Source organism: Rhinopithecus roxellana, chromosome 14 (genome assembly GCF_007565055.1).
Source record: "Rhinopithecus roxellana isolate Shanxi Qingling chromosome 14, ASM756505v1, whole genome shotgun sequence".
In the NCBI taxonomy this organism is placed as follows: Eukaryota; Metazoa; Chordata; class Mammalia; order Primates; family Cercopithecidae; genus Rhinopithecus; species Rhinopithecus roxellana.
The window spans coordinates 26576748-26591542 of NC_044562.1; the positions used below are offsets into that span (position 1 = coordinate 26576748).

Genomic DNA, 14795 nt, shown 5'->3' on the forward strand with positions numbered 1-14795 from the left:
ATTTTCACGTGAGTGAAAATTTTTAATTCTTCAATTCATTTTTTACTTTTATATCCTTTTTTTTTTTTTTTGGTAGAGACGGGTTATTGCTATGTTGCCCAGGCTGTCTCAAACTCCTGGCCTCAAGCGATCCTCCCATCTCTGCCTCCTGAGTATTGGGATTACAGTAGTGAGCCAATGTAATTTAAAAACTGTAAATCCATAAATTTTCTATTCTTTCTCCAAATCCTTCAGTGGGATATATCCAATAAGCAAAATTATTGCTTTTTATTTAAATCAGGTCTATATTAGGACCAGTTTAACTAAAATAAATATTCGGTTGCTAATTTTTTTTTTCCAGACAGGGTCTCTCTAGCTCTGTCGCAGATTGGAGTGCAGTGGCTTGATCACAGTTCACTGCAGCCTTGAACTCCCAGGCTCAAATAATCCTCCCAAGCAGTTGGAACCACAGGCACACACCACCCCACTCAGTTAATATTTTTTATTATTTTTATAGAGACCAGGTCTCCCTATATTGCCCAGGCTGGTCTCAAACTCCTGGGTGCAAGTGATCCTTCCTCCTCAGCCTCCCGAAGTGCTGGGATTACAGACATTAGCCACTGCGCCCAGCCAAGATTTTTTTTTTAATTATACAAAATATTATTTGTATGAAACAACATCTTTCTTCTGGTTTTCAATATATAAATGCAAGTACAAGGCCGGGCGCGGTTGCTCACGCTTGTAATCCCAGCACCTTGGGAGGCTGAGGCAGACGGATCACCTGAGGTCAGGAGTTCAAGACCAGTCTGGCCAACATAGTGAAACATGGTTTCTACTAAAAATACTAAAAAACTGAGCCGGGTGTGGTGGTGTGCGCCTGTAATCCCAGCTACTTGGGAGGCTGAGGCATGATAATCACTTGAACCTGGGAGGTGGAGATTGCAGTGAGCCAAGATCACAAATCTGCAGCCCAGCCTGGGTGATAGTGTGAGACTCTGTCTCAAAAAAAAATAAAAAATAAAAAATAAAAAATAAATCCGAGTACAGGTGCGATGCAAAGACACATTCAAACTAAAGGGCACAGATATAAGTACAACCTCTCTGTAATTTTTATTAAGAGCCTTTAAATTTTTCATATCTTTTGACCAAACAATTCCACTTCTGTGAATATTTAATGAAGAAAAACAAATTTACTTGAGAATTTCCGTTTGCTATTTATAATAGGGGGTAATGAAAATATGCAAATCTAATAATTGGGAAAGGGTAAAGTACCTTACGTTCATATAGTAGACTATTACGCAACCACTAAAAATATTTTCAAAACCATTCAATAACATGGGAATTGCTCATGATATGATAAATGAGAAGAAGTAGGTTAAATATTAAATACACACAATACATTTCCACTTTTGTTAACATACACACAAACAGATATCAGGACTGAAAACACCTCAGCACTGGCTACATCTAGAATGTACAATTTATGCTTTTATGTATTTTCCAAATTTTCTCATCAAACACACATTATTAGAAGAAAAACTTAAAGCAAATATATAAATTCATTATAATTTCTACAAATTTATATAGCAACAGTATTGACATGCCTGAAACACTAGGTCAATTTATGATCTTTTAAACAAGAAATTGAATGGTAAACTTAGAGAAGACACTAAAAATATTTCTGTTCAAAACATACAACTCTATGGAATTATGAAATAATATCCAATCTAGCTGAAAAGTTTCCCATTGGCCTTAATAGATGAACACCATTAAAATCGACAGAAAATATGATCAGGCATATTGTTTTATTCATAGATGTTTTAATACTGCTGAAGATAATTTTGGTAAATTGTAACATTCCTAATCATAAAATTCAAATCATAAAAAGTTAACTTTCCGAATTCTGTAATAATAAAATTTAAACTTTTTGTAGTAGCTGAGGACCAAAGAAGCAAACTGACTAGATACAGATACTGCTTACTAGTTGGCACAGTCAAGCCTCCAAGTTTCCTAATCTTCCCAGTCTACTCTCAACGGACGGCTTGGTAAGCGACGGCTTTATTTTTATTCCTGTCTCATGCGTGCTGTGGCCCATTTATTTTTGCATCCAGTTTCAACCCAGAGGACCTCTGCACAAACTCCTGCCCCTCTGGCCTTCTTGTGGATTTTTCCCAAAGCCAAGTCAGCATCCCACCCCACCCCACTGCTTCAAGCCTCTGCCTAGAAAGCGGCCCAGTCGCCCCACCACCACACCACCCCACCGCCCCACCACCATCCCCCTTCTCCTAGATCAGCTGGATGCCACTTCCTCAGAAAAGCCTTTCAAGACAGCCGACTCCTGTTCCCCACCCTTGGCACCCTACAACTTTGCCTTCACAGGATCTATTGCAGCTGTAATTAAATAATTACTTGTGGAACTGCTTAATGTTCATCTTCCCACTTTATGCACCAGGGAAGGCCCATATTTGTCTTATTCATCACTCTATCCTTGGTGTCCACTAGCAAAGTACCCGGTGGGAGCATCCATCACACAGATGGACGAACAGATGGACGGATGACAGATGTTAAGAATAATAATTTATTTAAATTTTCCTAAGATACTTTTATTTTCTTTCTATAAAAAATATGTAATTGTCGGCCGGGCGCACCTGTAATCGCAGCAGTTTGGAAGGCCAAGGCAGGTGGATCACCTCAAGTCAGGAGTTCAAGACCAGCCTGGCCAAGATGGTGAAAGCCCATCTCTACTAAAAATACAAAAAATTAGCCGGACGTGGTGGTGGGTGCCTGTAATCCTAGCTACTTGGGAGGCTGAGGCAGGTGAATCACTTGAACCCAGGAGGCGGAGGCTGCAGCGAGCCAAGATCGTGCCACTGCACTCCAGCCCGAGCAACAAGAGTGAAATTCCATTTCAAAAAAAAAGTAATTGTCTTAGTACTATTAACTATTTTATAACCTTAGGCATACCTGTATTCTAAATTGCGAACTTTTCCCTGTTGAGCATTTGCCCTACTTCAGTTTTTCCTTAGAATTATACACCTTTTTTATGGTGACTATTATGTTCCCAAAAACAAGGGAGTCGGGGGTGCAGGGGGAATGCCACAAGAGCAGCAATGCCACAGATAAAGCAGAAAAGCAAAAAATAGGCCGGGCGCGGTGGCTCAAGCCTGTAATCCCAGCACTTTGGGAGGCCGAGACGGGCGGATCACGAGGTCAGGAGATCGAGACCATCCTGACTAACACGGTGAAACCCCGTCTCTACTAAAAACTACAAAAAACTAGCCGGGCGACGTGGCGGCGCCTGTAGTCCCAGCTACCCGGGAGGCTGAGACAGGAGAATGGCGTGAACCCGGGAGGCGGAGCTTGCAGTGAGCTGAGATCGTGCCACAGCACTCCAGCCTGGGTGACAGAGCGAGACTCCGTCTCAAAAAAAAAAAAAAAAAAAAAAAAGCAAAAAATAAATAAATAAATAACATTCACATCTGTGGTCCCAAAGGAACAAGATTCCTATCATTAGAAAACTAATTCAAGCCTTAAAAATGAACAGAATGAGAATAGGCTGTTAGTAACCCCACAACCCCTCACCCACTAGACCTGCTCTCCCACTCCATCTTGGCCACCACCTCCCTTGTGGCTTCTCTTGCCCACTGAAAACCTAGCCCCAGGAACCAATGTTTCTGTGACAACCATGTCCTTCCTAGAGCACTCCCGAGCACTCACTATCCCAGAGCTCTAAAACACAACAGCTCCCTGCAGATTCACTGCATTTTCTTCACTTCTACCCACGAGGCTGCCAGCTGGAGAGTTACACAGCCAGGACCAATGCCACATGTCTGTGAGACCCAGCCTTAGCTGAGGCCTCCATAGACAATGCCTACTGAGAAGCACTCTCTTCCCTAGTGAGAACCACTTTACGTATCTTTCATTGACTTCTCACTTTGTTCTATAAACATCTAAGTCCAGAACTTTGTTCACTCTCTGCCACTCCCTGATCTCACCATTGTCTACCCAGATGACCCCTCATCTGGCTTCTTTTGAGTAGATCCCAGCTTTCCCACTTCGCATTTTTAAAAATAAAATTTTTTTAACTGAATTCTCCTTTCCACATCTTCCACCATCACTCTGCTTTTCACCTTTCCCACCTCAAATGGAAAGCTGAACCTTCCCATTTCTAGAACCTACTCAAAAGCATTTGGTAAAATTCCCTTCACTTTGTCCTGCAAAGATCCAGTCGGTTGCCAAGTCCTAATGGTTCTGCTTCCTCTGTCATCCCCGACCTCCCGCCCTTTCTCATGCTTTTCTTTGTCAGTTCAGGTCCTTACTCCTGTCACCCGGCAGAATTCAACTGTATCCCTAGTTACTCCTCTGTCTCTAGTCCCCTCTCCCCCTCCTCCATCAATGCATCCTTCATCCACGTTGCCAGCGTGACACTGCCACTCCCTTATAACCTGTATTTCACATCGATCCTCTCTTCAAGAATCTCAATTCCCTCCTCATTGTCTAAAAGGGGGGAAAAAAAGAAGGAATTAAAAAAAATTCCAAACTCGTCTGCCAAGTACTTAAGGCTCTCCACAACTTGAAGTCAGCTTACTTTTCAACTCTCACCTTCCAACTCTCTACTTCACACACTACATACAAATCAATTCCAACCACCTCTCTGCCTCCTTTACCTGTCTTCTCTGCCTTTGCTCACTTTGCCGTTAGCTCTACCTGGAATATCCTTTATTCTTCTGCATACATCCAAAGTCTAGTTGTCTCTTAGCATCTATATTGATAAGGCATTCTCTGATACCCAAACCTCCACTGGCCCTAACCCCAGCCTGAACTTCTCTACTCATCCGCTGACCCCTTAGGGCACTCTCTTACGGCACTCATTTTCTTCTGTAATTATTTGCTAACCAATTGTACATCTCAATATAGAATGCTTGTAAGCTCCTAACATCAGAGAAACAGTTCTGCCTCATCTTTCACTCCATCTATTTACTGCCCACTGCCTCTGAGATGGTTTCCATGAGAATCCTGTTTATTGAGATGTCAAAAGAGGAAGAGACTCATGCAAATACCCCAGTGAATTCCAGATAGTAAACACATCAATGAATACATGGGGAAATGCAAAAGCTAACTGATAAAGTAAAAGACACCTAAAAAATAAATATGGCATGGGTAACAAAAATCCTGAGTCAAGTAAAAGAGGGGGAAAAGGAGGTAAAAAAGAACAATGATGAAGAAGCAGATCCCTCTCCATCCTCCAAAAGCAAGAAAGGATTACAGAACAACAACAACAAAAAAAAAAACACCATAAGTCCAGTCAGACTAAATGGCACAGACAATGCCACACCACCAGTCTCAACGGCAGGGTTACAAACAACTCAGGCCAGACCTTCAAAGCTCTTCCTGCAACAACTCACTCTCTTTATTTGCTAGCTGCTAGTTCTCCCTTCCTATTCCTAGAAGCTTTAATTCATTCAACAACTACTTTCTGAGTTTAATCAATAAATAAAGAGGTTATGCTAGGTCTTAATTGTTTTTGTCCTCCAAGTCAGTGTTCCTTTCTTCCCCACGGGATGTGATTTATCCTCACAGCTTCCTGAGTCCTCCTAAGCAGCTGATGGCTCAGTTTTATATGCCAGTCTTCCAAACTCCATCGCCCCCTGGACATCCAATGTGAATACCTTCCTCACAAATCTTTCTTCAACTCTAACATTAGTCTCATTTTGCTCAGCTGACCATTCCCTCGCTACTTTGGCAAAACATGAGCTCCCTGTCCTCTATACTGCTCATTTAACATTTACAACATCTCCTCCGTAACTTCGTATGGCCTAAAATCTCTTGTCCTTACAGAATTAGTATTTCCTAGTCCCCTTTAAACGTGTATCTTTATTAATATAATGGGTTCACTCACACACTGGATTCAGAATGTCTTGTTGCCATTTATCAAAAAACTACTTGTGAAGGGCAGAGAAGGGACAAAGAGGAAGAAAGAATATACATAGGGAAAACAGGAAAAAAGGAAATTACAAGACAAGACAGGTGAGCCAGAGAGATGAAGAAAGCAACTAACATAAGTCATGATAACTTTGTGAGGTAAGAATTGAAATATTTATGTTACAGAAATTGAAATGGAAGGCGAAGAAAGGTTAAGTCACTCGCTCAAATTTACCTATCACGCTTTACATACACGAACGGCAATGGTTCCTTGGACGGCAATGGTTCCTTGGTTCCTTCTCCATCAACACAAGGTTGATGATATAGGATAATATACATAGAAACACCATCAAATCATTATCAGGATCATATTACAAAAGGTATTTAAAACTAACAAGTAGACCCTTGGTAATTATCTGAGAATTTCACCACGTCAACCCACTTTCTTTTTTTTTTTTTTTTTTTTTTTTTTGAGACTGAGTCTCGCTCTGTCGCCCAGGCTGGAGTGCAGTGGTGCGATCTCGGCTCACCGCAAACTCCGCCTCCTGACTTTCAATGTGCTTTATACATATTTCAAAAAAAATGAAACAGGATAAATCTTAATTTTTTTTTTTTTTTTTTTGAGAGAGTCTCCCTCTGTTGCCCAGGCTGGAGTGTAATGGTGTGATCTCCGCTCACTGCAACATCCACTTCCCATGTTCAAGCAATTCTCCTGCCTCAGCCTCCCAAGTAGCTGGGATTACAGGCACCCACCACCACACCCAGCTAATCTGCACTTTTAGTAGAGATGGGATTTCGCCACATTGGCCAGGCTGGACTCAAACTCCTGTCCTCAGGTGATCCGCCCGCCTCAGCCTCCCAAAATGTGGGGTTAAAGGTCACCATGCCCAGCCAATCCTAAATTATTGATGTTAAAATGTAACAAATTCTAGTTAACGTCCCTCAACTTACAATTTGCCACAGTTTACAATATCTCTTCCCAATCTCCACTAGCAAACAGTTATAATACATCAGACATTTCTTGAATCACAGATGTATGGGTTAAAATGCTGCTTCAAAAAAGAAGGCAACACCACAAACTGAGTAGACTTAGAAAGAAAATACTGCATACTCTAACAGGAAATAAAACTAATAAAAATAGTATGTATTGAGTAATGACTATGCCAAACACTCACCTCATTTGAATCTCACAACAATCTATGGGTAGATTTCTATTATTATCTCCATTTTACAGATGAAGAAATTGACACAGAAATTAAATACGCTGCCCAAAGACACATAGCTAAAAAGTAGAGCCAGGATTCAAATCCAAGCAATCTTAACTCTGAGCCCATGTTCCTACCCACCAAACTGCAATGAAAAAAGTACACTACATTTAGAGGAAAATATTTAAAGGAAACAAACACTAAAACACAGAATTAGCTAAATCAAATGTACATTAACACAGAAACATTTCCCAAGAGAAAGGGTACACGTGAATTATCCCTACAGTCATGCAGAGAATTAGAAGTAAAATAATATGTATCTGTAAAATATGTACTAAGATATTTCTCTATTTTAAGATATTTTTATTAAGAAAAAAAAAAAAGCAAAGAAAGTTAACTAAAATAAAGGTTACCAAAAAGAGCCTTAGAGGAAAAGTGCCCATTATAGTTTTGTACTTTAAGTATAATGGACAAAGAATGGTACCTTAGGTCAAATAATGAAAAGATCAGAGGAAGGCCGAGACAAAAATGTAAAGAAAAAAGAAAAAGGAGCACAGGTTAACTACAGTGTCAAAAATTAAAATAGACAAAGACTTGCGTTCAATAATACTTACGGTAACAATGTAATAACAACAACAACAACAACAAAATGGAAACAGCCTAAAAGTCTATCAACAGAGCAAAGGTGAAATAAATATGGTATAGACCTAAAATGTACTAACTTGTCACAGCAGAAATAAATGACATAAATCTACATGAACCCACACTGATGAAATGAGTTGAAACTCAATTCATGAAACCACACTGATAAGTGATTTTGAGTGGGGGTAAAATAAACAGTATGCTGAACAAGAATATATGCAGTACCATCTATATAAAGTTTAAGAATACACAAAACAATACTATACACTGTCTAAGGAAACACACATGTGTAATAAAGCTGTAGAGAAATACACAGGAATAATAAACACCAAATTCAGAGCAGTGGTTAACTGTAAGATCTGAGGGAAAGGCATGGGTTTAAGTGGATTAAATTTTATGAATTATTTTTCAAACATACAGAAAGTGTGTCTATATTTTAGTTAAAAGACAGGAAAAGAAAATGGAACTAGCAGACTATGGGATCCCAAATTCCTTTATATACCAATCTAAAAAATCAATAACAATTCCTGTGAAGGAAGGTTAAAGGGGAAAGCATCCTGAGGAATTATGTCCAAAAAGAAAATTCTAGGCATGGTGGTTCACATCTGTAATCCCAGCACTTTGGGAGGCTGAGATGGGCAGATCACGAGGTCAGGAGTTCGAGACCAGCCTGGCCAACATGGTGAAATCTCATCTCTACTAAAAATACAAAAATTAGCCAAACACGGTGGCGGGCACCTGTAATTCCAGCTACTAGGGAGGCTGAGGCAGGAGAATTGCTTGAACTCAGGAGGCGGAGGTTGCAGTGAGCAGAGATCACACCACTGCACTCCAGCACAGGCGACAGAGTAAGACTCTGTCTCAAAAAAAGAAAAAGAAAAAGAAAATTCTAGTTAAATTCTATCAATTTCCTTATGATTTCCCGGGGGGATGGGGGTTGCAGGGACAGTTTTATTTGGGGCAGCAACTTTGTGTAATTAAACCAGACATAAAACTGCCCCTAAATGTCATCACAGCTCTTTTCCCTACACAATCACGATTTCAGAGGTTAATATGAACTTCAAGTGAACTGTCACTGCGGGGAGGAGATGCAGCGTCCAGGTTAAGAACATGGACTCTGGAACCAAACTGCCTGGGATGAAATTCAGCACACATTCAGCACACAATCAACCAAGTCACTTAAATTGCTCTGTGCTTCAGTTTCCTCATCCGTAAAAATTAGAATGATAAAAAGAACCTATTTTCCGGAGGGCGCGGTGGCTCAAAAACCAATCCCAGCACTTTGAGAGGCTGACGCAGGCGGATCACGAGGTCAGGAGATCGCGACCATCCTGGCTAACACAGTGAAACTCCCGTCTCTACTAAAAATACAAAAAATTAGCCGGGCGTGGTGGCGGGCGCCTGTAGTCCCACCTACTCGGGAGGCTGAGGCAGGAGAATGGTGTGAACCTGGGAGGCGGAGCCTGCAGTGAGCAGAGATAGCACCACTGCACTCCAGCCTGGGTGACAGAGAGAGACTCTGTCTCAAAAAAAAAAGAACCTATTTTGCAAGGCTGAGATAAAAATTAGAACAGCATTTGGCCATGGTATCCTATAAAGATGTCAGCTATTATCCTTATTCCAAAGACTGTTCATTCAGAAAAACAAAAACTAGGCTTTGTATCCAAATAATATAATTAAGTTCAATTACTTTCTGCATCAAATAGGGGACAGAAAAGTTGACCATGACAGGACAGTGGAAAATGTGCAGCTTTTCATGGCTTGAGCAATCAACGTTAGGATAGTAAGATAAGCATTTTTTAATTTTTCTAACAATATTCTTTGGTAGTGTTCTAACATCTCCAATGCGTACACATCTGTGTACATACACATACACACACACACAGAGGATCCAAAATCAAGGTAAAACATTCTATTTCTTGGCTCCCTGTTGACCTGGCAAAACTCCAGTTCATCTTGGAAAACCTAGTTCAGCTATCATCTCCACTGAGAAGTTTCCCCTTTTCCTTCCCTACTCTGTGCCCGCTCTGCACTTTTTCTCTATTTCCTAACAGCTTCCACTGCTGCACTGATTATACTATCCTGTAATATATTTGCTCATATGTCTTCTTCTGTTGCACCATGCTGTAATTTGTTCATACACCTCCTTTCTGTGGTGAACTGTGAGCTCCTTAAGAGAAGGAACTCGCTCAATCATTTCCAAATTCCGAGTACCTTGCAAAACAGACACTAAATAAATACATGAATGAATGAATCCTTAATAACAAATACCTTCACAAACAAGCAGAAACCTGTATTTGGAGGTGACTTATCCAAAAAGTTGGTTATTTAAGTATCTTCAATTCTAAACAAAAATTAGCAGATCAATTGAAACTACCGAATCATCCAATTCTTTATCCTTCAAAATGGGAAACATCAAAAATATGTAAGTAAACATATTCCAAAAATAACAGAAGCTAAACTTTAAACAAAAAGAATTAAGGCACCTATGATGTCAGGAAAACAAAAACAGTCCGAAAGGTTTTTTCTAATGAAACCAAAAATAAACATGTAAGGAAGGCATCACAGGACTTACCATTTAGAGTGTCTCCTTTTACAGAAAATAAATAAATTACGATCAAAAGTCAGATGAAAATATATACTCTATTGAGGTGGATGAAATTAAGACTGAGCCACATTTTAAATCAATCACACAATGCTCTTGTGGCAAAGTTTTCTAAAAGACTATCTCATGAGTCAACTAAAATTGGGCTAATTTTTAGAAATTTAACAGTTCTTGACAATTTTTTGGCATTTGCTTAGGACTCCGTAAGTTGCAGGCCTGTTTTCTGCCACTGTGGGAGAGGTGTCCCTCCTCCCAGCGAAGACACGGCCTTAGTTGTGCTTTGGGTTCCATCCCAGCCCCATCCTTTTAGGAATTCTGCACAAACCCTTTTCTAGCCTATATTCAACCACTCCCTCTCCACAGAGCCTTCCCATCAGCATTCAAACATGCTGAAATCAAACCTATTGGAAACAGTTTCCTATACTTACTGTCTCCGTTTTCCTCACCTCCCACTGCTCCCCATTCCACCCCTACCTGCAGATCAGCATCTCTTTCAAAGATGACCTTCACCTTGCTAAATCCAATGGATGGTTCTCAATTCTTCTCTCATAGGAGCATTCCACAGTACTGACTCATCACCCTGCAGGGACATCTGTTTCTGGCTGTCCTCTGACCTTCCCGGCCACTCTTGTCTCCTTGGCAAGCGCAACCTCCTCTGCCCAGCTCCATCCCAGGCCTCCTTCTCTTCTGTATAGCCTCCCCATAGGCAATCTCACCCATGCCCATGGTTTGAGCTCTTGCCTCCACACGGAGGGCTTCAAAATAGTAAATGGCCACCCCAATTCTGAGCACTAAACCAGTACGTCAATAAAGGCCTCAAAGGCAGCTCCAACTGAACACTTTCAAAACTAAAGTCACGCTCTTCCCATATCCAGAACCCAGTTCTCTACCAGTAAGCCCCAGCTCAGTGAATAGCACACATACCCCTTCAGTTGCACAGGTCTGAAACCTAGTAATCACTTAACATCTCTTTCTTCCACTCCATCTACTATTTATCACCATATCCTGACAATTTTATATCTCCATTTTCTCAGTATTTCTGTTTACCATATATGACTCTTAAGAGGATCAAATGAGCCAACATATGCTAGTACTTTGAAAAATTAAAAAAAAAAAACATTTAGTATTAGTATTCATTAACTGAAATCTCTTCGAAAGCAGGAACTTTGGCAAGTTCATCTGTTTTATTTATTCCACATGGTACCCCTAGGACGGTGTTTTGCATGCAGATGGCTCTTAAGTAAATATATTGCAATGTATTATTTGTATTGGCTTCATACATGTTCAACTGAGGCATTTATGTATTTTTAACAATCTGTATTTCCCAATCCAGCCATCAAAAAATGATCTCGTAAGAGGTAAGACTTTTAAGTTAAATGACCCTGTGAAGCGTATGCTACAACGGATACTCTTCATTAATTATGATGCTCCTTAATTTAAAAGTCTATCATCCTTGGCCTAGCTTTCCTAAAAAAATCTAAATCCCATATTCAAGCCCAAATCTCACATAAAAGAGTCTTACTCCCTCTTAACAGTTCATCTTGAGTGGTAGAAAGTATTAGAGGACTATTTAAGCTTTAAGTACCCTGAAGGCAGACAGAATGACAACTTGTAAAGTTGCCTATTCCATTTTTGTATCTTGCAACATGAGCTGGGATGACATTCAGAGTACGAAAGACATTGTGAAATGAAAAGAATTATTGTTGCTCACAACTTCCCAAACTCTTGCATTATGTACATAATTGCGGGCTCAGATTTCAAGACTGTCCTCTGGCAAAATCTCACCACATCAATTCAAAAACAGCTCCCTAGACTAGATTTCCATCTACATCACAATCTTGCTCACAATCCTCATTCACACAATACCTTTCCTTCATCGTACCTATCAAACTTGCAATCACTTATTCCTTTGTATGACCATTTGCTTCTCGTCTATTTTTCCCTCTAGTCACTGCTGTCTTCCCAGCACCTAATAACGTGCCTGACATATCACAAAAATTAAATGGCTCTAGGTGAGGCAATTAATCGAATGAGGAATGAAACAGTCACTTAACTGGAACCAACCAGCAGGGAAGCAAATAAGCAAATGAAACAAAGCTTGAGGCTTTAAGATCTGACCCTCACCCCAAACCAGACAGAGGATGATTTTCCCCTCATAAGTTGTGCGTCCTTCATGTCTCCCATTCTTTCTTTCTTCCTTCAAGGAGAACATTTTAGACCCTCAGAATATTTAAGTTTTAAGTCACTGAGTCTAAAGCCTTACAAATTCAGTAACTGAGATCCAAAGATACGACGTGACTTGTCACCTCGACCCTTAGGTCCAATGGTCCACTCTGCCCCTATACCCAATGTCATCCTACAAAACCAATACTTTTTATACAAACGAGAAATCAGGAAAAGTCTAGAGAGAAAACGCACGCGAGAATTACAAGAGAAGGCTTACTCATCCCCAAGTGTGAGGAACTGCACCGAAAAATGCCAGAAAACAAAATAAAGTCTGTGCAAAAGATTCCCATGTCACACCACCTCTCCCCTATAAGTACTCTTCTAATACACTTTCAAGAGCAACTCAGCAGCACCCTCAACTCTCAGAACTAATTTGGGGAAAAACAAAATAGATTGATGATCATGAAAGAAGGTATCATCAAACTACAACTCTCCTGGCCACCCAGACTAAAATCCACTGTGGAAACTATTCAGCCAGCCACCAAGGAGAGGCAGCAAAATGTAGTGGTTAGATTTAAGAGCTCTAGATTTACATAGGCCTGTCTGAATCCCAGCTTCTTACTAGCTGAGATCTGAGGCAAGTTAATACGTCCAATCTGCAGTTTCTCCCGCTGTAAAATGGGAATAACCCCCACCCCAGAGGACTGTTAACCGTGTAAAGACACTGTACATAAAGCTCTCCGAACAGTGCGTAGCATGTAATAAAAGCTCAATAAATGTCGGCTGTCATTCTTTTCAGCTATAATTTCGTTCACAAAGCCTATTGCCTTTCTAGCTTCCATATAATTTTAAAGACATTCCTCCAGCCTTTTCATTTTCGAGGAGCCTTTTACATAACAGCTTACAGCACACTTTCTAATATCAGACTTCCTGGGCAAACCATTTGAAAACCTGTGCCTCGGGCTCCTCCTCTGTGAAACGAGCCTGATAACGCCTACCCCGCAGGATTGCTGGTAGTAAGCAGTCCCCGAGTTACACAACCTATCACCAGTGTGTGATTAAAACGCACTTGGGGAAAACTAAACCTGCAACTCTCAACCCCAAACATCAGTTTTAATCCCAGTCCCACCACCACGATAGTGTCCAGAACCAATCATCAAGGTCGACCCACCTCACGCACCCGATTTCTTCTCACCCCACGCAGCAACAGCCCCTCCCGCCCTGCCAAGCAAGGGTTTTCCGAAATCGCAGGGCTGAGTCTCCTCCCACGGACACCTCACTGCTGGGGCCGCGGCAGAGCCCCCCTAATTCAAGGCACTGGCCTCCCCACCCCGCCCCACAGCGCCGGGAGGCACGCAGTGCATCCTCCCTGCCTGGTCAGCGCCGCCCCACGCCGTTCGCTCTGCAGCTCCTGGCTCGCGTGGGCTCAGGGCCGAGGCCCCACGTCAGCCGCTTCCTGGACCCCAGCGGGCCGCCTCCCACCCTGCGCGCCACTGCTCCCGGCGCAGCGGGCTGCCTGCGCGCACACCCAGCGGCCAGGTGCGGCGCCGACGTCGGGGTCCCGGGCCCCGAGGCTGGGGCGCCCCTCCGGCCCAGCCGAACCGCACGCGGAGGCCGCACCGCCAACCGGCTCCCGCCGCTCCCACAACCAGCGCCGCACTCACCGCGACGCCGGAGTCCGGGTTCCTCCGGCCTCGGGCCCACGCAGGCCTGGCTGAGCCCCAGAGCGTTCACGCCCCGCGCCGCCGCCCGGGGACCCTGGCGCAGCCGTCGGGGCCGCACTGCGAGGGGACAGACGTCTGCGACCCCGTCCGTCGCCTCCTCGTCCCGGCCCCGGCCGCAGTGACAACGACAGTGTCGCAGCCCGGCGCCGGCAGAGCAGCGTCTGTTGAGCGGAACCGCCTGGGACGCTCACCCCCGGCCGGCACTCGTTGCATATGCAGAGAGGCTGCCGCCCATTGGCCCGCGGGCGGTGGCGCGTGCGGGGCTGGGCCTATCGAATTCGGGCCGGGGAGCGCGGTGCTGGCGGCCCGGGGCGGGGTGAGGTTACTACAGGTCATTCCGCGGAGCCGCCGCCGACCGGACCTGGCTGCAGTCTGCGCGGGGCGGGGGCGGGGGCGGGAACGGGGTCGACCGGGAAGGACAAACCGAGGCTGGGGGAGGGGAGCGGGGATCTGCGGTAGGGACGTGGGAGGAGAGGCCAGCCCAGTAGGGTCTGCAGGACTGCGTCCCTCCAGGAAAAAAACACCCACCCCCCAAAAAAACAAAAAAATTAC

General features: G+C 43.0%; 1 protein-coding gene across 2 annotated transcripts in view; it reads right to left on the reverse strand.

The window, feature by feature from the left end:
* The window catches only part of ACSL3 (acyl-CoA synthetase long chain family member 3), an 80914-nt gene extending 66406 nt beyond the window's left edge, over positions 1-14508 (reverse strand). The window contains exon 1 of one of the 2 annotated variants that reach the window (XM_010355436.2): positions 14184-14508. The gene's annotated coding sequence lies outside the window, so the exon portion shown is untranslated. The remainder of the gene's footprint in view (positions 1-14183) is intronic. The other variant, XM_010355439.2, reaches the window with a different exon arrangement.
* Between the last annotated feature and the right edge of the window lie 287 nt (positions 14509-14795).